Source organism: Ambystoma mexicanum, chromosome 13 (genome assembly GCF_040938575.1).
Source record: "Ambystoma mexicanum isolate Mex_15411 chromosome 13, UKY_AmexF1_1, whole genome shotgun sequence".
Taxonomy (NCBI): Eukaryota; Metazoa; Chordata; class Amphibia; order Caudata; family Ambystomatidae; genus Ambystoma; species Ambystoma mexicanum.
This window is the reverse complement of record NC_090938.1, coordinates 195,584,741-195,610,938: the sequence shown is the minus strand read 5'-3', so window position 1 is coordinate 195,610,938 and position 26,198 is coordinate 195,584,741. Positions and strand designations below refer to the sequence as shown.

Sequence of the window (26,198 nt, the reverse complement as noted above, 5' to 3'; positions counted from 1 at the left end):
GTAGTCCTACTTCTATGTGGGTGGCCTGTCCAGTGTCTTGTTGCAGCGTCCAGAGTCCCGAGGCTATTTTAAGTTAAAAAAAAACCTGTCTGGGATATGGGGATCGGTTGGATACCATACCGTTGTTTTGGAAAACTAGTGGAAAAATCATGATATCTGACCAAAAACCGGGATGGTATCCACCCGATCCCCAAATCCCGGGATGGAGTTTTTAAACTTAAAATGTCTTGGGACCTTTTAACGGAGCTGCAAATACAAGGATAGTCCGAGCAAAACCGACGTCTGGTCACCCTAGAACCGTCGCTAGTGTCTATCCCCAGGCATTGTGCCTATCCAATAACAGATGCAAAACCTGAAGATGTTGTGGGGTCTAGATTTCATTGATATAAGAGACACTGGGCCTCATTACGACCCAGGCGGTAAGTTACCGCCTGGGCCGTGACTTTACCACCATGGCGTAAACTACGTTTATGCCATGGTGGTTGGCGGACTTACCGCCCCATTCCGACCTAGGCGGGGCGGTAAGTCCCCAATCCCCATTTACCCTTCCCCATTCCCATTTTTGCCCCATAGGGCATAATGGGAGTGGGGAAGGCGTTAATTACGCCACCGTAAATTACGGTGGCGTAATTAACTCCATGGTCCCTTAGCGCCATGGATTTTAACACCTGCTAAAAGCAGGTGTTAAAAGCACCATGGCGCTAGGGGACCTCGTACTCAGGCGGTAAGGGTCGGCGCTGTTAACGCTGCCGTAAACCCCTTACCGCCTGGGTCGTAATGAGGCCCACTGCCTAAATATCAAGGACTAATGAAAAATATGTGGAACAACATATGAAGTCCACACAATTCGGAATTCTTAAGTGCCAAGAAAGATTATGTGGAGTAACATATAAAGTATATAGAACCTGGAACCAACAAGTGATACATAGTAAACAATAATTATATCAACTGAGCAAGTGTTGAGCATTTTTCTGAATATACACCCATCATATAACATAATCAGAACTGGCACAGCAACTAGACCCCGCATTATCTTCAAGTTTTATATTCAAAATGCTGCCTAAAGTCAAGTCAAAAAGCAACAATTTGCATTTTTTTTTATTTTGAAAAAGTTATGACCAACTAAAACAACAATTAAAAAATAAATAAATAAATAAAAAGCAACAATTATATGATCTGTGGAAGAACAAATCTACCAAAATTGTTCCAGACAATGCAAATAATCTACCTGATAATAATTCTGAAAGAACTGAGGCACAAGAATGCCTCTGCGCAATGATAAAAAGGTAAAATTACAGCTTTCTTTCAAGCTAATCCGATAAACATCACTGACAGAGATGCTAATGAAATTGGAATTGGCAACGGCAACCAAGGACTCGAGTCTCTGGCCTGCCATTAACTTTCAAACTCTGGTGATATTGACAATAACTCTCTGCTGGAAATGTGTTACTTCTCCAGCAGCGAATCGCGGCTGAGGCTGTAGCAGATCCTACGCCACTTGGTGAGGCGCACGGGTTAATTCCGAATGAATCGGGGGATGGCCCTTCATTGGCTAAAGACTTGAACTGAAGACTGTCTGCATCTCCCATCTTATATGTATCAACTTACTCAGTGGAAGGTCCGAGTGTATCACGGATCGATAGCAACGGCCAAGCCGAAATACAGGCTTCGATGGCTATGTTACAATTGACCATGAAGATTTTTCTTAAGCTATGTGGCAATATTAATGAAAAAGTCAAAGAGTTTGGCCCTGTTAACCAGCACATGTTTAGGGGGAATGTAGTTTATCCCCATGTGCACAAACCTGATGATCAAGATAAAACAATCCATGATAATTTGAGCAAAGTTTATTTTAATTTTATTACATTGGACATTTGTATGTTGCCTATACACAGGTGTTTCCAGGTGCCACAAGACAAGAAGGGGGGGACATAGGAAATCATGAGACTAACAACACAGGAACAGTTATATTGGTCTTGTGACAATCCTACAAAGTTCTACCACCTACACTTACACCATTGCAAAAAAAAGAGGTGAGTCCTCAAGTGAGGTAAATCATGAGGGTAACGTATTACCAGATACTGATTGCTCCTCTATATATTTGCCAAGAAAATGGAGGAGACAAATTAAAGGTGCAAGCAGTGAACCGTACTGTCCCTGTATTACGTCAAATTGAAGTGGATGGTGCCAGTTTCTCAAAAAAAGGGTATCTTCTAATATGAAAAATACAAAAAGATCCTGTAAGAAGGCAAACCGAAAGTAAACGACATCATTAAAAAGAATGGCACTCTGACTAGTAGGCTGACAAATGGAAATACATCAGTTACGAGTTCTGCTCAAGAAAACGAAACAGCTACTGTTTGAGAAATTGTTGATGATAGTAGGGAAGAGTATGAAGATATTTGTTCCACCCCAAAGCATCATACTAAGTTTCAAACAATGCCTAACATAAACACAAGAAAACAATCCAGATTGAGTAAGAACAGGGATAAATATCCTATTTTCAACAGTAAAGTGCTTACTATCAAATTGCTTGGACAAAGCAACAAAAATAAGAGGATAAATAGATACGATTTTCTAACTATGTTGAAGCAAATACCACCATTAAGAGTTTTAGACTCTGATAATTTTGAATTTGTGGAGTCACTTCACTGCACCAATCTGAACATGTCAAGCATCCACTGTCTCAGTTCTGAAACTGTTGACATGATACGTGACCATTCTGAAAAATGTCTTAAATTGGGATTTGAAATTGATGTAGACGAGGACCTACTTATTAAAACAAATGCGAATGAGGGCGGGAATATCGGGTGTGCCAATTGCAAGAAAGATAAATGGGAAGGTAGTGAGGCGAGGGCTAACGAGAGACAATGCCCAATCTGTGTTGAAATGGCTGTCGGGTATTTGCCAGCTAGAACTGTTGCTCCTTTGTGAAAAGATTCAATTTTAACATGGAATACCAGGAGATTTTCACATTTGCTAAGTAAAATGGCTCGCTTGATAACGTGACTGCTAACACACTATGTCTTTTCCAGGAAAGTTGGCTATTGAATAACGTCTATATAGATGGCTACTGTAAATTTCAAATGCATGCTAGTAAGGGAGATTTTGGAAGACCCTATGGAGTTTTGGTAGTCTGTGTGAGAAACAAACAATGTGTTAATCGAATTATAACAACTAAATCAACAGCAAACATCTTAGCCGTAGAGGTAAAGGCGCTTGACCCTGCCTCACCATCTAGAGACTTCTTTGTAAATATCTACGTCCCCCCAACCCTGGAGGAGCCTACAACGAATCCCTTTTTGAAATCATGACAGAAATATTTGTGGAATACAGTGATAGTGAAAACAGTGATTTAATAATCCTTGGTGGGGATCTAGATGCCCATTGCATTTCTAGTAATAACTATATGGAAGCGTGTAACAGAAAAAGTAAAAGTGTGATGCTGCAGATAAAACATAATAGACATGGACAATTTGTGGCATGACCTCCTGAGTGAGTGGGACCTTATTTTGTTGAACGGTCGCACTTGGGGAGATATGCCAGACAAATATACTTGGTTAAGCGTTAGGAAAAAGCCACATCAGAATATTGATTTTGCTAGCAAAAAATGATACTGATTTATGAGGAAGTGAAAACAATTTTAGTAACCACGCTACACTTACCATGAATTTGAACTTGAAAGTACATTTCCAGCACTGGATGCATCCATATGACATGCAGAAAAGTGATACTAATGCCTATCTTTAAGAAAGGCTCACGAGCAGGGTCATCGAACTATTGACTCATGTCAATGTTAGACAGTACAGGGAAGATGTTTGCATCTTTTGTATTGTATGAGCTCACTTAGTGGGCTAACAGTGCCGAAATTCTTGATCCGTACCAAACGGGGTACAGGGCTGGCTCCTCTACAACTCATAACTTGAGATTGTTAGATATGTTAATTGAAAAGATAAATACGTAGGAATATCTAGTTCCTTATGCTTTATTTGTTGATTTTAAAGCTGATTTAGACTCTGTCAATAGAGAAAAACGTTGGTAAGAACTGGCTTATTATGGTTGTCCTCAGTTCTTGCTTTATTTTCTGAGATTTCTTTGTGGATAGACTAGTGTGCAGATTTGGCTGGACAGCAGGGGGGGCATGTTAAATCCTTTTAAAACCAAAACGGGGCCAGGCAGGGCTGTGACTGTGACTCCCTTATGTGCAACCATTATATCGCAGACCTGCTCTCGTGACTCAAGCGAGTCTCTAGCTGTCAACCGAAAATTGTCCCCTTGCGTATCTTAACAGGTCCATTGGGAACTATGGTGATATGCAACGGAAGCCAATTTAATTATCAATAGAGAAGATCCAACGGTTACTATTTGTAAATAAGAGCCCAAAAACAACTCGGCTTATGTCACCCAAGGGTACAGTTGAATATACAAAGAGCCATAGATACCTGCCATCAATATTGATTCCATGCAAGGATACCATCAATGTTTTGGTTTTAAGAAAATAAATGCAGCTCTGCTTATGCAAACTATATTCAAATGTAGTAACCAAACAGCAGGTATTAGCTTTGATTGAATATTTTGTCTATACAGGCAATATTTTTCCACTACAATAACGTATGGCCTAAAGGCACTTACACTTAAAGATTTAGAGTGGTTGAATGTTTTAGAGGGTAATGTTTGGAGGAAAAAATCCTGGCGCTGCCTGTCTTTATCCCACCTGCTATATTTAGATTGGAGCTGGGTCTCATCTCCCTTCCAAGTAATGTACTTATAAAACAATGTGTCCTATATATAACATCTGACAAACCTTATCTGCCCAATGACATCATTGATTGGAGGACACTATGCAGCTAAACAGAAATGAACAATTTGTGGCGACTGTAGCAGATTTTTTCAATAGGATCAGTTGATATCTAAATTGGAATACAAATTTGTATATCTCAAAGAGATCTTTTGTAAGGACAGCTGAGAGATTGGACTGGTTTCAAAATTGTTATTGTTTATCAGGGATGAAGAATTTTGCAGGTACAAAAGAGAGGATGTATAAATTAAAAGCTTCACAAAGCAACCTGCTTCTTTGTCCTTCACCGGTCACGTGCAGATTTCTTTTGTTAATGCGTATTCATTGACTCCCAGTCTTGTCTGTACTAGGCTCAGAGTTGAAATTAGATAATGATAAGAGATACTGTCGAATATGCAAGATAAATACTGTGATTGAAACTAGGAAATATGTCTTAACTGAATGTAAGGAGTTTGGTCTTGTTTACATGTGTAACCTAGGGCAATTTGTCCAGGAATTGGAATCTGTACAAAGTGAGTCCTTCTGGAAATATTGCTTAAACACAAACAATATGGCATGGCAGACTGCATTTGATAGAGTTTGGTGTGAGGCTGTTAAATGTCTAGAGCGATGTTGAATATGTGTTACTCTTGTTTTTTCGTATATATTATAATGAAATGGCAGAACAAAGCTAATATATATATATAGATATAAACGTAAATGCTTTTTATTGAATATAAACAATTTTATGAATTGTGATTTTGATATGTAATTATGTATGAAATATGAATTAATGAAATTATTACTAATTTTTAAATGTATAATGAAGCAAATATGATGTATATCTTTTTAGTATTGTTGAAAATATTGTATTTGCAAGCGAAAAGCCTATGTATAAACATCACATTAAAATTAAATAAATAAAATAATAATAAAAAACAAGATTGATGTGCAGAACCCTTGCCATCGGCTAGCACACATTTATCAAGTTAGTCCAATCGATGTTGCACTTATTTCTTTTGAATTCTAATATTCACTTGGATTATAATCATCATGCTATTTGAAACTCTTAGTGCATTTCATAATCACAGTTTTATAAAAGATGTTGCTGTTCTTATATTCTGTATCAAGAACACAGATACAATTTGGAATCCCATGCTTATGTATAAAAGAGATTGAAGTGAACCCCCAAGGGTATTGAAGAATGGTTTGTCCCTGTTTTATGGAAAACGTCAAACCTAAGTAACACACACAAATAGAATGTTTCATTAAGGCACAAGGGGGTTTTAAAAGCATTCAAGAACAATGTTAAACTGTCTGTTTAATGTCTATGCAGTTGAAATAGAGTAAGAATGTATTATGCATCCCTTTTTTTTACCTGTCTCAAAACCTCGTAGATTGTCTCTGTAGCACCTTCTTGTTATGCGTTTTAGTCCTTCATAAACAATACATTATCTGCTGGCTATTATATTCACATTCCTAAAACTTGATTCATTTGTACAACTTAACGCTCATCTTTATTCACAACAGAACAGTGAAATTAATCATTTTTTTCAGCTAATTCAGCAGAGCCAGTTCTGTCTTTTGTAAACTTTTTTTCAGTATAATACGTCTGCATATTTACTTTGTATGGTTTTGCTTCTCTCTGTTTTGTTTAATCTAACCTTTAATTTCAGGTATATTTCACTTTTATTTGAAAACACAGTTGTCTTCAAAAGTGTATTTTTTTAGCATTGTGTAGAATCAAAATAAGACTGCCACGTGCTAGCAATCTCTATATATAGATACAAGGAGGAAGTCGTTCTTCTATGTCTATTGAAAGTTGGGTGGGTTTTTTAAAAGTATAATTAACCATTTACTGGGTATCCTACTTGCCTCAATATTTAAAAATCCTGCGCTGGCATGCGTGCCTTCCCTGCGCATCTTTTACATTTAAAACAAAAAGAATCCTGGAAACATTTTTCTCTGACTGCCCCACTTATTCAAGTAGTTCAAAATCCACATAATTTGATGTGATTCAGAGTTGAGCTGGAAAAGAACTCCTACTGTGCTATTTACATGATACCAATGTTCTATACATTGAATGTGGGAGTGTTTCGGGTACTCGAAGCTGATTCTCTCGGGGTGCATATCAGCTTGATCACCGCAAATGAGAGCAAACCCACCAATTGAACATGGCCAACCCTCTGCTTCTTTTTGCTTTGATTGGCCGCCTCAGAACATGTTGCATTGGAGACTGGTGATTATTGGCTGAGGAGGAGTGGGATAATTGATTATCAGCATAAACACGTTTATGGTTCCCGATCATTCTGACTTTATGTTGTACTTCGCAAAGGCGTTGAAACAATCATTATCCTGCACTGACGCCTTCTGCGTACTTAATGTCCATAAAGCCGCCACGGGGGCCTTAGAGCCCTTGATGTGTGAGCAGGTTCAGCGATCACCCATCAATGCTATGGAAAGCCTCCTCTTTGTAAAAATATCGGAATTTGGAATTTGATGGAATATAAGAGCCGGCAGGCCACTCAATCCTCCCTCTTTCATGTCTGCTCTTCACACACCAACCTTACATCGTCTCCAGCTTTACCCTTTGCTTTCGTAGCTCCGATGTCCACATTCTATGGGCCTCATTACGAGTACTGTGGAATGGGTTTAATGGCGCCGGTAATGGTGCCGGAGCCGTTAAACCCATTCCGCACTATTACAAGGTTCCCTCGCGGGACCCGCTCTGGACGTCTGGTTTTTCCACACGTCCATTGCGGGTTCCTCGAGGGAACCAGGGAGCTAATAACGGGCCTGTTATTAACAGGCCCGTTGTTAGCTCCCTCCCCATTCCCATTGAGCCCTATGGGGGATCGAATGGGAATGGGGAAGGACTCGGCCTGGGTTACCTGAAGGGGGAATCACCGGGCCCTCCAAACTCGGAATGGGCCGGTAATTCCCCATTCAGGGAACCCGGACCCGGACACGATTACCTCAAAAGTCGTAAGGAGGCTCTATGTGTCTGTGGCAGACCTTACTCAATTAATATACTGCTTTTGTTTCCATTATTCTTAATTAGGTATGGTCTATGTGTTCACTAAACATTCTTTGATCACATGATTTATTAAAGTAGCCCTAACTTACATACGTAGCTAGCAGGCCAGGAGGCTAGCTCAGGGGCAATGTGTTTGTATTGGAAGCAAGATAATGCAGAGCAACACAGGTTCCAATCCCAGTCCTGCACCTAGGGACTGGTCCATTAATAATGTTATTGCCCCCAGGAAGACTCCATATTATTATGGTATTTATTGAGCATGGACCTAGCTTCGATAAGCTATGGAGAGCTTTACATAGGTATACAACCTTACAGATGCATAACAGAGCACTTTTCAGCAGTAACAACAGAACAGATATACAGCAGCGGTAGGATACAGAGAGGCACAGAGGAGGGGTACAGATGTCCCGAGTGGTGTGATGGAGAGGGGTGGGCGGTGTCTAGAGAGTCAGGTGGCACGACGAGCGATGTGATGGCTTAGGTGTTGAGGAGGAGAAACTCCTTGAAGAGGTGGGTCTGGGGTTCTTTTCTGAATTGTTAGAGTGTGGGGACGGATGGGGAGGAGGTTCCATAATCTTGGTGTTTAGGCAGAGAAGGCTTGTATTCTGGTCTGTTCCTTTTTGCAGCAGCAGATGTCAAGTCATTTAAAGAATAGCCAGTGGTGTCTGTTGAAAGTCTAGTGTGGAGGTGCATACATGTTTCCCAGGAGTTAATATGAATCATTGAGCATCGAGAGGAAGCCTGAACCTACCTAGTGAGGCTCGGGGATGGGGTGTTCCCCACCCGGAATTGATTTAAAATTATGCGTTAAAATCGCACAATTCTACAGCACATTTTTGCTAAAATGTCCATAAAAATGCATGCAATTTCCAAGCAGTTCTGTGGGCTTAACACATGAACAAAATTCAATAGATGCAAGGTCATCAACAGCACACACTACACTTACACACACTATGCTCTGCTACCTTTTAGCGGCGCGGTAGCCCCTAACGAACCTGCTCCTTTTCGTTTATTGACTCCATTCGTCTGCATATTCCTGCTTGCATTTACATTCATGTTTGGCTTTGCAGCACTGTTTGATACATGTGGAGAGGATGTATTCATCTTTGGTAGTTAGTCCAAAGTACACAGCAATTTAAAAAAAGAAGAAGAATTCTCTCCAAACAAGGTGCGTACACAGGGGCAACTGCCTCCTTGGTTCCTTAGCAATGTGGAGCTCGGGAGGATAGCTCAGGGGCTATGTGCTCGCCTTGGAAGCAAGATGACACGGAACAACACAGGTTCAATCCCCGGGTCTGCGCTTAGAAACCTTTGGATATTGAGCGCGTTATAAATAACATATATCATACCTGACTCTTGCCAGTAGGGATGTGTACAGCTTCCAGATTTCTTCGCAGCCCAAAAGAGATGTGTGCAGTGTTAATGTCAACAGGTATGAAATACTGCTGTTCTTAAGTCAGGTACTTAAACGGCAATGCACTTATTTTGAGCCGCATCAGGGATGGGCTTGAGGTGCTGAATATCATGCAAGTTGTGTAACAAGTGCTTTTAAGGTAATACAGTCGGTTGAGTGACTGTAACTGAGAGACCATTTATATGTTTAGATCTGCCTCTAAAACTATATTGCTCCTTTTCAATTGCCTCTGAAAAACATGCTGTCAGATGCTGCGTCGCCAGGAAGGCATCTGCGTTGTACTCAGTTGCCCACCCACCTTTGTGGGCGTGGGTGGTCAGGCCTAATATTAGGGCCTTTCAAGCTTTTCAATTGAAATAGGTCCCATACTCTGGGCGTCCCTTTGACTCAGACAAAGAAAGAGTAATAGCTTTTAAGTTGTCATGCAGGGTTTTGGTGACCTACCCATTACCATCGGCCACGTGACAATCTGCAGCCATTCACCCCCTCCATTCACTGCTTGAGCTAATACTTTGCTGCAGAATGGAGCCCCAAGATGGAGCTTTTGACATGCACTTATTACCCAAAGAGGAATCATAGTTCCCCAAAGAGGCATCATAGTTCCCCAAAGAGGCATCATAGTTCCCCAAAGAGGCATCATAGTTCCCCAAAGAGGCATCATAGTTCCCAAAAGAGGCATCATAGTTGCCAAACTAAATAATGTGCCACTTTAAATGTGCGTTTGCTGGTCACAGACAGACCCCACCTAAAGCTGCTCAATAATCACAGACATGTTTGTTCCCTGCGTTGGGGATTATTGAGGTTCAAGTTGTGGCTCATGTTATGAAACTTTAATGATAAAACCCAGGGACTTTTTATTAGGAAACCTGTTCTCCATTGGCAGTGCACCTGTGCCTCCCCAGCAAAAGCCCCTTACTTATTCGCATACCATATAGGTTGTGATATGATATGTTATGTTATTTGATATTTGTATAGAACCTATCACCATTGTTATGACTTCAAAGCACTGTGGTGGGCCATTCGGAAGACCGTGACCATGAAAATAAAAGGCATACCTTTGCATGCAAAGGGAATCCGTACATACAAATGAAAAGAAAAAAAACAAATAGATTTGACCGAATATCGGTAATGTTCACTGTAATGTCAGCAGGGGTTGCGGGGGTGTCCCTGGCACCCGTCGAAATAAAGTTTAAAAAAAGAAAACAAAATATGGCCGCGTGGCTCCGGTTCCCATGCAAGCTAGTGAAGAGAACCAGCGTTGCAAAGGGATGCAGACAGGGCGGCACAGAAGGGGGTGTGCCGCCCACAGAAAACTAAGGGGGTACTCTGAAATGTCCGGGGCAGAGAAAACCGAAAGCTATTTTCGGTAAAATAACTTTCCGTTTTTTATCCTTTGGACATTTTTGGATTCATTCATTTCTTGCTTATGTATTTATTAATTTATTTATGGAAAATGTGTAGTCCATCGCGCCACCAGCCTGCAGGCCTCAGGGCGCGCAAACAACAAAGAGAGACAGACAATCAAACCAGAAGATGCATGGCAAGATGTTAAGAAAAACCAGGGGCGAAGCTCAAAAGTCATGGAAGCAGACCCGAGGAGCAGCATAGGGCTAATCAGGCGAGAGATTGAAGAGGTGTTTTCCGATCCTTCTTGTCTTTGAAGTTGCATCAGTTAGTCTAATGCTAGATGGCAGTGCATTCCAGGCAGTGTTCCTAGGATATAAAACTGCTTGCACCCTAAAAAACATAGTCACCATTCCACTGCCTTTTTGCACATGCAAATCTTAAACCATGCCAACTCAATGCATGTTTGTAATCATATGCAGGTGCGTTTAGCAGAGATGTCATTTGGGGGTCGCCAGGGGTTGCAACGGAGACCCCTGAGGTCTCCCCCTGCTACTCCTAAACAAATGAAATATATATATATATATATTTTTTTTTTTTTTTTGTTTTTTGTTAAAGGGAAGCTTCTGGGCTGTGGCCAGCACTCTTTTTTGTTTCTGGAGTGGCTGGCTTCCTTTTTCAGGCCTCTGGAAAAAAACAAGGGGCTTCACAAGTGTAACATTTTGAACAGTGACCCTAAATAAATAAGTATCGGAATAACAAATAATTTGTCTTTCTGGAATTCTATATAATAATTGTTAGACTCATTAAAGGTTTAACCTGCTCTTAAACACCTCAATTTCACAATGCAGTCAAAAACTTACAAAAAGCATTTAGAGTAAAATAAGCATTCATTTTGGCCAATGTATTTGCAGTTATAGCATGCTTTTTTCTGCCGTTGTCTATGTTACGATCATCCCAAGACATTCCATATCAGTGTTCTCGGTCACTTTACAAAATCCTTGTGCCTAAAAGCTTGTGCACAGTGTAGGGATGTTTGACCATAGCACATAAAGTGGCCCTTGATTTCATTGTGCCACAAATAATGCTTTGTTGTAATTGGTCTATCTTTCCTATCTCCCTGGCATGTTGTTCAGGATGTTTACATGTATGAGGTATCAAGTGCCCAGAGTACGGGATGCCATGTGAGTGCTCTGCTGGCCCTGCACTACTCTAAATTCTTTAATACACAGTTATGAACCCTCCCGATGGTATGTCTTTTGGCAACCTATGAAGCCTGCAGGCTTGACATGTAGCCAACTTTGCACCGACCTGCTGATGAACTTGCCTGCTGTTAAATCTCAGTTACCAGTTCAATGGTATCCACTACAGAGTGTAATTTGCTTTCTGATTTTGAGAACATTCAGACATGTAATTGCTCATTTTACTATAACTGGTAAGATAGCTGAAGCCGGTATGATAGCTCAGTAGGTTGAGTGTTCGCTGCTGCCATGTGTGTGTGATCTACAGGTTGCAGGTTCGAAACCCGGCAATGCCAACACAGCCTTTCATCCTTCTGTGATCGATAAATGAGTAAAAGCACAGGTTGGGTGATATTGTATGTATATTTGTTCTACATAAACCGCTTAAGCTTAAGTGCTATATAATAACACATCATTATCATTTGGCCTTGGACGTCTGCTTGCATTCACAGTAAGTTGGTAATGTGGGCTTATACGCACTGATATTAACAATAAATATGGTGACCCATTCTTGTGTGAAATGTATATCACATTACAGTGATATCATAACCATATTTTTCATAGTGTACTTATGAAAAATGCTATGTGATGCCACTTCCTGTTTTGTCAAGGGGTGAAAGGTCATGTTCCATCGCTTTCCCCGCTGACACTTCGGGGTGGGGTCAAATGACATCACTTCTTGTGAGGTCACCAGAGGTGAAGGGTCATGTGATATCACGTCCGCACCGCTGCCATTTTGGTGAAATGACATCCCTGACTTTTAGCACGCTGTGGGCGTTCCCACCAATGGGCTCGTGATGCGGTGGGGTGTGATTGGAGTCTAAGTACAATAGAGTGACTTCCACCAGCAATGAGCTGCTTCCCACTTGTACAGGGCAGTGATCTTGAGAAATCGCAACACTGAATTGATTCCTCTCTCCATTAAAACAGCTGACAGAGGAAAGTCTCCTCAGTTTAGCAATTAGCCTAACAGGATCACTGCTCAGTAAACGTGCTGCACGTGGCGATGGCAGACCGCAGTGCTTTAAGTGGGATCAGAAATTGTGGGGGCTCTTGTTACAGATGCACTTAGGCCACGCCTCCTAACGAGAGCCTCCCCCCGTCCCCTGGTTGGTAAAAGAAGTAGAGCTAGGGTGCACTGGCATTATTACCTTTGAAGCACCCATCCCCTCTTTTCAAACAAAAGAATGTGCTGGGCGCACCAAAGATGTGACATCAGTGTGCCCCAGCTCACACGCAGCAGGCAGCCCTTTCATTCAAGGAGCTGCATGGGAGGCCACCCTCTAAACACAGTCTCTTTGAATGAAAAGTCTGCCTGCTGCTGATGTCCCTGTACTCAGAAACAGGAGGAGGGATGGACTGTCCAGCTCAAGTCATCACGAAGCAAAGGGTCTTCATGCTGGGTGAGGACTGTTTACTCGTAAACTAAAGTAGAGCTGGGCAGTCCAGCTCATTTCTTGTTTGAGTACATAGATACCAGTAAACCCATGTAACCGAAGTGCTGCACGGTTACATGGGCTGCTTGCAGGTGTCAGTACAGCGGTTTAGAAAATTAGAAAAGGCGATGCATTTTCTTTTTTTATTCCAAAGGGCTGACACCTGCAGGCAGCTCGTGTAACCGTGCAGCCGCTACACAAGCTGCCTGAGTTATCAGTGTGGCAGGGGCTAATTGAAAGGTTGGCCCTGGCAAGACCCTGGCTCGGGAGCCCTTTCTAGAGACTGCCGGGAACCCACCTCCGGCTAGCCCCAGCCCACTTAAAGCCCTGCCAGGCCGTTCCCAAGCCATCCAGTGCAAGGGGGCTAATGAAGGATAGCTTCCTCTTTATTTTTGCGCCCATATTCTACCCATTGCCTCCATCACATTGTCTTCCCACCCCCACCGACACACGTATGCACCGATACACACAAGCACTCATATACACACATGCACTTCCACAAGGTAACTTTCAAAAATAAATAAAAAGGTATTTTTTCTCATTGAGCCTGGTCCTTCGACTTTGCACATCGCTGGTCCCTCTTCGTGGAAATAGCAAGCAGGGACGCAAGTTGCTGATTGACAACTGCCCTGATCTGTATCAGGCACTATGGGGCGGTGTGCCATACAGAGTGCTCCAGTATGGTTTACAGTATAGCGCACTGAATGGCATTTGCAGATACAGCGAGTGCATAATTAGAGGGGCACCGCTCTAGCGCCCAGAATGCACAGGTCAGCACTGGTAGTAATTAAGAAGCTGCAAAGTGTTCAGTTTGGCGTTTCGCATCTCTGCCATGTCTGCCCAAATCAGGATACACAGGCTTAGATGATTGTACCACTGGTCACCAGTGCTCAGCCCTGGCACTTATTGTCTCAGACTCAGTTTTATTCTCCTGTGGTGTTTTGGCAACTTCATTATTGCAACTGCCAGCCACACTTAAACATGTGTCTCATGTCAAGACACGAGTGTGTGATTTTATGTGTACATTGATTGGTATTTGTAAATCACACATCTGCAATAGTGACCGAGTACATCCATCAACCACAATAAGCCGGTCGGAGTTGCAGCTTTAACACCATGCATGTTGTCATATGTGTTGACACCATGAGTGAAGCCCCGGGTGGTGGAAACAGTAGCCGGGGAGCTGCCCGTCCAGACATGTCATGGGCGTGTTCATGCCCTTGACTTGTGTCTTTTCAATTTTCCCAACCTGCCAGGCCGGATCTGAGTGGGCGTCTGGAAGGGGAAGTGCTGTCAGGCTGGCTCAGTCCAGCTCTACCAAGTGCAGGTGCTACCCCAATATTTGCCCCCACTCTAAGAGCTCAGCACATTGAACCTATTTACTGCACAACCTAGTGTGTAGAGAGGGCTGTGCCACCCATTCCCCATTTCAAGTCAAAGACCTGGAGAACCAAAGAAGAAGTGGACCTCAGACACCAATAACTAGCATGTAATGTACTGTACTTTGTCATTTGAATAGCGCCTTTTCCCATTGGTATATCCTGAAAAAGGGCTGGTGCTGAATGCCACAGGGGAGCGAAGTCCACGGTGTGGGAGATTCGTCAGAGGACTTTAGAACGCGTGTGTGCCTTTTAGCCAATAGGAAGGTAGTGAGGCGTGGCCAAGTCCCGGCTAGCGACCCATGTTGAGCTGGCTTGTGGGTGTGTACTGTGAGGAGTCTGGAGGGCGGTGGGCCCTGGTGGAGGCCGTATCGGGTGTCAGACTTCTATATCAGGTGGCCCACCGAGTAATCTCTACTCACAACTGGATGCAGAAGGCACAGAGAGCATGTGTTCCTCTTCATATCTGGAGAACAAGGTCTTCGAGTCAATTGAAGCATGCAAGCTCCCAGCAAGATCAAGGAAATCAGCCTCCGGTTGGACCGTTAGGTGTGAGGCTGTGGGAGACTTCTGACACTAGTGGGCTAGGTCAGACCGTCCTTGTGCTTCCACATTAGGAATAATTCCCATGGCATTGTGGGTACATGACTATGTTTATGTTCATGGTATCTTTGTGCATGCCATTCGCGCTCACACATGCTGCTAGTTGGTACAAGTTCAAAATGCAACACTACTGATAAGCCGCAGGTGTGCCAAAAGGCTGTCTGTTGAGAGTGACACTGAGCGAGTGGGATATGCAGGAAAACAACTGACCGGACATCAAGGTGCACTGTTGCGGATTTAGGTTGGCTTCCGTGAATTCATGAATGAATGAATGCAAGCTGATTATTCGTTGCTTGTTGTTACATATAAAGCACCTAGAAAACACGGGCGGAGGAGTATATTTTCTCTCAATCACCTTCATATCCCAATAAGAAACCTCATTTTTCTCTGCATTCCCTAAAGCCCCACGCATTTCAAAGAAACACCCAAAACCCCCTTCCCCACCTGGTGGTTGCGGTGGTTGGCGTTATCCAATATGTTGTCCTAAAGCAAGCGAAGGGATAGTTGTGTCACTAGCTCCTTCCAAAAGGTCACATGGAAGCTCAACCTAACATATGAGAGAGCAGCCAGTTTTTATTAGTTTAGGCTGTTAGGTGGCACTGAAGCTCAACCTATAAACCGAAACTATTCCATTAGAGTACAGCTAGTGGCATTTGAGGAGGGAAAGAAAGCTTGTAGGTGATGGTTGGCCATATATCGCCCATTGACTACCCATGGCCATGATCATCCTTATGGCCATTCGACCCACTTCCTGCCACTCCGTGCCATAAACACATCCTCCTGAGCTCTTTGATCTATCTTTATCAAGCCATCCAAGTTTATGCTTGGGGTGCCTGCCAGTGTTTTTTTAATTCAGTCTTCTGAGAGCTAATGATTTGGAGCTGTTAAAGCTACTGTTGTAATACAAATGTCTTAACCAGATCTGCCTTCAGCCACTTGATTTATAAGCACTATCCGTGTGTCTCACTAAAGTCCTGTCAAAAACAAGCATTGGCAAAGCCAACTGTTTTAGCTTGTTTGTAAGTATTAGGCATTTGCCAGGAACTGTTATACGCCCAGGTACTCACACAATTTTGCAGCGTCTTCTATCAATGGCGCTTGATTGCGCCTATGACAGTACCTCAGAAATGCCTTTCTCGTGTCTACACAAAATCCCACACTGCATCGTTCTATGCTCTCTGCTCACAAACTAGAGACTAAGCTCTACTTTCTGCCAAATGCTTATGATTCCTGTTTGAAAATGGCATATTGGTTTCCTCATTATAAAATGAGTTGATTATATGATGTTGATGAGCCAATGTTCACGTAGCAAGGTTTAAGTGCTATATCAATCCAACCAAAGGCATAAGATAACCGAGCTTGCGGTATGAGTCACTGGTTCTTTCGAAAGTACAGTGTCCCAGAGAGATCAAGTGATACCAGAAATCTCTTGTTTCAGGCATTACTGGGGCCTTATCTCGAGCACTTAATCCAGTGTGGGGATTAACCTCGTGTTCAGGATATCAGCAGACCACAAGCGGAGGGTGGGGGAAGGCCAGGAGAACTGCAGCTACGGTGAAGCAAGCAAAACTGTTTAAGGAAGCAGCGGAACCTCTGGACCGCTCTGCGCTGGTGGCGTGAATACGGGCCGCGTCCTTTATGGAGACGAGGAAGCAAACCACAAATAAGAGGTTTAGGTCAAGTAGGTTGTGATGTGAGACAAATACTAGCCAGGATCAAGAATGACATTGACTGTGTAGTCAATTACTTGTTATAATACCTCAATGTTCACCAAACATAACATTATAGATGGTCTTCTGCTGGAAGCAGTGTCTTATTTAGGAAAATGTGGGGGTCTTGATTAGACAAATTCCCAAATTTTAGTAACTTTCATTCAATTGGTGATTTCTCTCAATGGTAACTAAGCCCCTTAATCCCTCAAAAATTGATTTCATGGGCAACCCACCTTGCGTACATATTCCATGTGCCGCATGTCATAGCCAACAACGCCACTCGTGGGTAGAGCAGCCCTAACCATGCACTCCATGACTTCTCTGCGACCCCTTACTCCATTAAGCACCAAATGTGATGAAAATTACATTTGAGAATTTGTGGCCCGGGTGATTAAAATGTACTACTCACTCATTGAGCACATAGAGATGAAGCAGCTATACTTCTGCTTACGTTATGCCGTAGTATTATGTGAGTTGGCAGAGTAAGTTCAATCATCAACTGCAGGTCGTGACAAAGAAATCCCTTGACAGCCCAGCAAATACTTGGTGTAGCATCCAGCCATGCAAGCATGAGTTATAAAGCAGGATGAGTCTGTTTGTTCTCCCAGGTTTCAGAGGTACAGGGATGCCCCGAAACTGGGTCATCTAAAGCTCCAGTGAAGCACTTCAATCTGAAGTAAGCATTGTAAGGTGACCTTAAGGTTCAAGTCAGTCTTGAATCTATTAATTAATCCCCATGGTTGCTGGCATTCCTATATCCTCTGCCTAGGAAGATGTAATGGAGCCAAAAGGTTTCTACTAGCTGTGCATTATAAAACGTTGTATTAAAAGCTATTTTATTTTAAAAATGTATATTCAGTTGTGTTCACAAACACAACTGAATGAAAATATTTGAAATACAATTAAAACAAAAGGACTGTAAAAGGGAAAATGTGTCTCCAGAGCAATATGTGCATCTATTACGACACTCAAGCCCTCTTCTCCTTCCCTCTTTAGTCCACTCCTGTTTTCTCGGATATCTAAGTTCCCGTCTTCTAACTCCCATCTTCTATCTCCCAGTCTTCTAACTCTCCGTCTTTTAACTCCCTGTCTTCTAACTCTCCGTCTTCTAACTCCCCGTCTTCCATAACTCCCCTTCTTCAAACTCCCCGTCTTCTAACTCTCTGTTTTCTAACTCCCCATCTTCTAACTCTTCGTCTTCTAACTCCCTGTCTTCTAATGCTCCATCTTCTAACTCCACGTATTTCATAACTCTCCGTCTTCTAACTCCCCGTCTTCTAACTCTCCATTTTCTAACTCCCTGTCTTCTAACTCTCCATCTTCTAACTCTCTGTCTTCTGACTCCCCGTCTTTCATAACTCCCTGTCTTTTATAACTCCCGTCTTCTAACTCTCTGTCTTCTAACTCCTGCCTTCTAACTCTCAATTTTCTAACTCCCTGAATTCTAACTCTCTGTCTTCTAACTCCCCGTCTTCTAACTCCCCGTCTTCTAACTCTCCATTTTCTAACTCCCTGTCTTCTAAATCTCCATCTTCTAACTCTCTGTCTTCTGACTCCCCGTCTTTCATAACTCCCTGTCTTCTAACTCCCGCCTTCTAACACTCAATTTTCTAACTCCCTGAATTCTAACTCTCTGTCTTCTAACTCCCCGTCTTTTAACTCCACGTCTTCTAACTCTCAATCTTCTAACCCCCCGTCTTCTAACTCTCCATCTTCTAACTCCCCGTTTTACATAACTCCTCGTCTTCTGACTCCCCGTCTGCTAACTCTTGGTCTTCTATGACCCATGGAGGGCACTTCGGTGCTTTACGCTCTAATCGTTTATGACTGCAGTGATCTAGCACTCATTTCGCAGACTATTCCCCGCACTCCCAGCTCCGCCCTCCTTTCGGCCTCCTCACCCCGTGCTGGTAAACTCACAGCCTTACGCTTACTCTTTGGCAGTAAGTGAATGCTCCCGCTATTTCTCACCTCCGTTGCTATGACTTCAAGAAGAAACAGACTTCAGGAACATAAGATCTGCATGCACCAGACTGCCCTTTCCTAAAAACCCTGGTTTCCCCTTTTACATTCCACTGATTTGGATGTTGCTTTAGACTCCTCCTAGCCCTTTCGCTGCGTTCCCCCTCTCCTGAAGTAAATGCTAACCTTTGCAATTCACTCTCCTCCCACTCAGTCCTCCTGCATCTCTTCACTGTTACAACTATGTCCTAGCTGCTCTCCCTCCCCCGCCAATTGTGTCCCCCCCTAACCCCCACATCTCACTCAGTGATTGCAACCTGCTCAATCTATCAGTCGCCTGGTGCCCACCAGTAGAATACCTAATGTAAACATTCAGAACATTGCCACTGTTCTTGCCCTACAGGCTGCTCTTTGGAGTCACCTCCGAGACATGGCCTGGGCATTGAGAACTGCCATGCCATGCTTCTCCTCCTAATGTGGCAATATCCTCCTTCATGGGCCGCATTATACATATCCGTAATTAATGCACACAGTGGGTTGTCAGTCGGCCAAGTCCTCTCCATCCATGTTCAGGGGTCAAGTCCTAAAAAAAGAAGTGGGTGGACTCATTAACAAACGCAATGGGGTGTGAGATTGCCAGGAATTAGCATATGACGGTGAAATATGCACACAATTAGTTGAAGTGGCTTTGCATAACCAGCCAAATAGCATAGGACGAATGGCATTTGCCTTTCTTAAAAATCAACACACATACAAAACCAAGAGAGGATATTTTCTACTAATAGTGTTTTTGAAAACTTTTAAAGGTGTTTTAGTTTAATCTCCAAGAACCAATACCACTGTTTTCCTCGGGATATGCAGTACCGAAATGCGACATATCACTTATTTTTTTTTTCTTTTTTTTTCCTTTCTCCATCAGATGATGTAGTGCAGCGGTGAAGCGTCTCGTCTGCGAACCGGAGGAAGATGGTTTGAGCCCTGAGGTCGGGGTTAATTCATGAATGAAAGATGAGACCTTCAATGTTTCTCGTTTTAGCTGGGAGGGGGCGGGTGAGTCCACCATTTAAAAAAAGTGTGTGGACTCCGTCCACCAGGGGCGTTGCTAGGCGGGGGGGGGCTAAGGGGGCTATAGCCCCTGATCTTTTGGTTGTAGCCCCGGATAGAATCTCAGGAACTACAGCCAAAAGACTAGCTAGCCCCCAGACCCAACAGTTCTGACATCAGCTTAGCCCCGGGTCTTTTCCAGACCTAGCAACTCCCCTGCCATCCACCCGCGTGTGCCCTAGACTTGTAGCTTCCCCACATCCCCTGGATCAGGAACTGCTCATTAACAAATCATCTTCTACTGTCAGGCACCCGCGCCTGGGAATGCACAGCCCTCAGCAGCTGCTGTCTATGCATATACGAGTTGTAGGAGAGGGGCGTGGCCTGCGCACGCGATGTGAGGACGCACTGGGACCGAGCTCCCCGTCCTGATCCTTCGCAGATCGTCCAAAATAAGGCAAAATAGAATCAGGCAAACAGTTAATGAACGTTATAGCAGAAGAAGCGATCCCGCACACTCGGTGCCAAGAAAGAGAGGAAACTGCAGCTTCTAAAGCCCTACAGAGCGCAACTGAAGTGTGACCCCCTGGGCTGTCCAAAATGGCGGACGGCACAACAGCCTAGGCATACAGGCGGGGCACTCTCACTGCACGCCAACTGGAGGAGGCACAGTGAAGAGGGGGCGAGCGCTGCTACAGTGAGACCCAACGCTGCACAGAAGCACCCGATATTGCTGAGGACTGAGGCGGAGGAGATCGGGGCCGCCGGGAAAGGACCAGGCAGCGCGAACAGCAGCGACACAGAAGGGAGGAGGCGGCGGCCTGCCGTCAGGCTGCACCGGAGGCGCCCAGGAGCAGACGCCCAGCGGCGGTCCCGATCGAGAGCATCTGGAGCAGGAACAGGCTGCATAAGAGCAAGAGACGAGCCTTCTGGCCCTGGAGGAGGACCGTTATTGATGCGAGGTGAGCTGGGTGGCGGTTGGAAAGGTCCAGGACGGTACCCGGGAGGGGACAAACCAGAAATGCCCCCCGGTAACACGCAGAGGGTGGTTGAACAGTCGGGGCCCTGCGCCCGCTGCCCTCCCCACTCGAGGGACACCCAGCGAGGTGGGGGAGAAGTACAAGAGAGGACCCCCACGGGAGAGGAGGCAGTATATGTAGGCGGAAACAAAGCGGCACCAAGCACAGTACACAAGGCGCACTGGCAGCATCTGGCCAGCACCACAAGGGACACTAAGAGGGAGTCAAAGGTCAGAGCAGGGGCACCACCAAACTCAAAAGCAGCCCCTGCAAGAGAAGCGATTGGGCCGGGCCACGTCATACCATAGACCTACGCCTCAGAATGAGCTGGCGCATTGCGGACCTGGGATGAGAAAGAGTCTGCATTGTCACCCATCAAGTGAAAGAAAATAGTAAGGGAACTGGGGGCTGCACAACCCAGATGGAGCAGGCCAGCACCTGGCGAGAGTAGCTGTGGGGCAGCAGGATCGACAGCTACAGCGACATAGGAAATGCCACTGCACCTGCTTACAATAAAAAAACATTTGAGCCCCGCAGAACCCTAAAACGAACATTATCGTGTTAAATATCAATAATTGCCCGCTGCCATCAGCCCGCCGCCTGCGGGGCACCACTAAGGGACTTTCAACTGCCCAAAAGCACAAAGGGAAGGTAAACCAGACACAAGCTGGGCCGCATCACAGAGCCACACATACACGCAGGCCCGAAGTACAGGAAGATTGGCACTGCCTGGTGACCACCTGAATACCCAATTAGCAAGGAGAGGCATGTCTCCCCCAAAAGGAAAGCCTAAAGCTAGCACCATGGAATCCTTCATGGTGGCCCGCTCGAAAGAACAGGGGCTGGAAACCAAAGCACCTGAACCAGCCCAGGGAACCCCTGAGGAGCACACTAAGGATGAGCAGATACTAGAAGCAATATTGGGGCTCCGCTCATTCATTAATACCAAGATTGAGGAAGTCAAATCAGACATGCAGTTAATGCACCAGGATATGCGCAATCTTGCAGAAAGGGTGACAACCACGGAATCGAACCAACAGGAGATGATTACAACACTGAAAGAGGTCCAGACCAAGGTGGAGGTGCTAGAAAAGCACAACAGAACGCTAGAGAAAAGGGCAGAGGACGCAGAGGGAAGATCTAGGCGCAACAACGTATACCTACTGGAGGTGCCGGAGGGACTCGAGGGCCGCAACCTCATGAACTTCGTGGAGACACTATTGCAACAAGAAGTAGGGGCCGGCAGACTCTCCCAGGGGTTCGCCGTCGAAAGAGCACACAGAGCACTCCAGAAAAATCTGCCACCAGTCTCATACCCCAACCCGATCATAGCAAGAATTTTGAACTTACAAGACAGAGAGGTGATACTACGATATTCGCGCGAGGAAGGCTCAATAAACAAAGGCAACGCAAAGATCACAATATACCCCGACTACACCCCTGCGGTCCAAAGGGCGAGAAACTCCTATATTCCGATTAAAGCCAGTCTCAGACAACTGGACCTCAAATACATGCTACTCTACCATTCCAGGCTCAAGATCATACATAAAGGACGAGCCATTTTCCTGGAGACTCCAGCAGCGGCAAACATGTGGCTCAAACACAACAACCTGGCCGACGGTGATGAGGCGACAGCACGATTGCAACACTGATATAATTGGGCCCTGGAAGACAATTCTACTCAGGCTATGCAATCATTTTTGCCAGAACACGTATCAACAAGGACAGGAGAGCCGCCACGCAGACTGACTGGTGCAAAACGACACGACCCCAAGAAAGGACAGATGCAGGCCTCTTGCCATTGCATCACTACCCACCAAGGATGGCTTGGAGAGGCCAAGAGATGGTGGGGGCACCCAAGCACCGCCGGCACGGCGCATCTGCTGGGTGCAGCTGGTTGAGTTTGTTAAGTTATTGTTCAAAAAGTTCTGCACTTCTTGCCACAACTCAAATGCGGAAACAAAAAATATCGGAGGCACAAATCGGGATAATGCAACACGAGGATGGCAGCTAACATCAAGGTAATGACGTGTAATGTCAGAGGAATGGGCTCATACATGCGCAGGAACAGAATCAAATCATACCTGAGACGGAACCACATCTCTATTTCACTGTTGCAAGAAACACATCTCACAATAGAAGACAACGCTAAAATGACTGAATGGCGTGGGGGACAGGGCTTTGGTGCCCCCTACTCTAAATATGCACGTGGAGTCTACACATGGATTCATAATTCAGTGCCCTTCAAGCTACACTCGAGGGAAATCATCTATCGGACCTCAGTACAACACAACGAACTCCAGCGTGGTTCAGTGTGTTCAGTGAGAGACGCTGTACATTAGAATGCATTGGCTTTTTATACATTTTGTGAGCACGATATCCAGCCCCACTTCGGGTTAATATTCCATTAATACATCATCGATCTAGGGTTTATGCCAAGTCTCGAACAACCGCATATAACTGGTTGTCTTTTAATACATGTATCAACAAGCCTATTCAGCAACTGTGTGGTCTGGGATTTTCCATGTTAGTCTTCTTAAACATTAATACAATGTGGTTAAACAAGTGTTCTATGTTCAGTATTTGAATACATTGGCCCTCATTACGACCCTGGCGGAAAGTAACTGACCTGACCGCCATAGCGTAAATAGCGTTTCCGCCATTGCACGACGGAGTAAAGTGCGGCTAATTCTGACCCATCGGGCACGAGCACTACGCCATGGCGGAAGTGCAAAGTCCGCGATGGCGGAAATGTCCCCAAAACGCCCCTCACCGCCGTCGTACGGCGCCCTAGGTGCAATTCCGCCACCCATCATAGCGGTCACCGTAATGAGCGGTAATCGCAAAATACGGTGACCGTAAATATACGGAAACGGAAGTAAAAACATGGTCCCGGAACGGGAAACAGCACGCCGTACACCTATAAAATCAGAATCCCAACACAAGCATCAAAAATCCTACCCTGAGACACATCCCAACCCGTTAGCCACCCTAGTGAAAACAATAAAAATGGGAAAAGTTGCGAAAAAAGCGTGCGACCGCAAGCGGCAGGTCCACTTCTCCCATGAGGAACTCACCGTGCTCACAGAGACCCTCCAGGAGAATGCTGCCGTCGTCTTCTCGACGCAAATGACCAGGACGGCACTTGCGAACAAGAAGGCCATATGGGCCCTGGTGGCACAGCGGGTAAGTGCGTTGGGGACCGCACCCCGCAACCCACAGCAATGCAGAAAGCGATGGGACGACTTGCGGATAAGCGTACGGAGCATACTATCAGCCAACCGTAACATTGCCACAGCTACCGGGGGAGGATCGGAATCACCCATCAAGTTGACCCCCTGGGAAGAAATCTGTGCCTCCACCATTGGAATGGAGAGTATAGAGGGAGTCGGAGGGATGGAGAAAGGAGTGCAGACATCCGAAGAATCAGGTAGGTGGGCCAAATAAAACAATGCTAAATCCACAATGTCCAATCATGTGAAGTACCATGTGTCCACATAGTGCAACAGAAACACATGTCCAGGAGAACGTCCACATACATTGGCCTGATAGCGCACTTTAAAACTCACATTAAATACATAAATAATTAAAAATCCTAAAAACACCCTCTACACGTGCAGCATGCACACCCTAACTGCAGGCTGCAAAACAACTGCATCCTCAATCCACACAAAAATGAAACCACCTCCAAGGCCCTGACCCAAATCACCCTCAGGTACCACCCCAATGCATGTGATACATTGCCATTCCAATTTCCACAGACCCATAAATAACGCTCGCCCTCCTTTACTCCACCACAGGGTCCGATTCAAACGACGAGCTTCAGGACACCCCTACCAGCACACCTGCAAAGAGGGCCAAGACCAACGGCCAAAGACCCTCCACCTCAGCTGCACGGATCAAGACACGGCAGCAGCACAAATCAAGTGGCAGCACACAGGAGGGGACTTCAACAGGCACCCCAGCAGCCAGCATGCCCACAACAGCAGCACCACAGGTCCCCCCAATGGATGCCACAGAAGGCACTGCTTCTGGTGGCAGCAGCACCATAGGTGACACTGCATTAATGGCAGCATGCTCCGACACAGAAAACGGTGCTGTCGATGTAGGATCCATCCATGACCTGTCTCAATCCCCCTGTTTGTTTCATCCCGTACACCATGAGGATACCACGCAGGGGCACCCACAAGACGACGACTGGCCATCCCCCACAAGCCCTGTGGCAAGGCAACATGAGGTGATCAGACCCTCTGTGACACCACCGCAAATGGCCATGGCCCAGCAGAGGCAACAGTCCCTCGACCAGGTTTGTTTGTTTTGTTTGTTTATTTATTTATATAGCGCTCTTGACCCGGGGGTATATATGCGCTTTGAACATCAGGTTACAGGTAAAAGACAATAGTACAGTATTGATAGGGCATAGATAATAGTATTCAAACAATATACATAAAATTGGACATTCGGAGTGCATATATATGTGGTAGGACAGTTATTTGTTGGTTAACCAGGAAATGACTTTGGTTCTGAAAGGTTGGAAAGTAGGTGTGGATTTAATATCCAGTGGGATGGAATTCCAGAGTTGTGATGCCAAGGTTGGGAAGCTGGATCCTCCAGCTCTTTTGAGGGAGTATTTGGGAACTGTTAGTTGTAATGAGTTTGACGATCTGGTGGTTCTAGTGTTCTGTCTTAGTGTAAATTTGTTCGAGAGGTAGGGTGGGGCAAGATGATTGAGGGCTTTGTAAGTAAGGCATATGGTTTTCAAATCAATTTTCTGTTGGATGGACAACCATTTGCAGGCAGTTCTGGTGGCGGAGATGTGTTCCCTTCTAGGAATATTGAGGGCGGCACGGAGTGCGTTATTTTGTAAAACTTGCAATTTATTGATTACTGTTTTGTTGGCACCTACATAGAGGCTATTACAGGTGATCGTGCAACAGCAGCAACTGGCCACGCTCCTCAAGGAGCATGCTGATGAATGTGGGGGTACTAAGGCAGCCATAGAAACATCAACTGAGACACTTAGGTCAGAAATGGAGAGAAGCACAGAGACACTAAGGGCACAAATGGAGAGAAGCACAGAGACACTAAGGGCACAAATGGAGAGAAGCACCGAGAGCCTGAGGGTACAAATGGAGAGAAGCACCGAGATCCTGAGGGGGGAACTGCATGCAACGTCCAAAGACGTATGTGCTGAACTTGCCGCTGTGCGCCGTGTGCTCACTGAACTCTC

General features: G+C 44.9%; 1 protein-coding gene across 2 annotated transcripts in view; it reads right to left on the bottom strand.

Moving 5' to 3' along the window:
* The window catches only part of SYT2 (synaptotagmin 2), a 1,362,149-nt gene that overhangs the window by 427,071 nt on the left and 908,880 nt on the right, over positions 1-26,198 (bottom strand). The gene's annotated exons all lie outside the window — the stretch shown is intronic.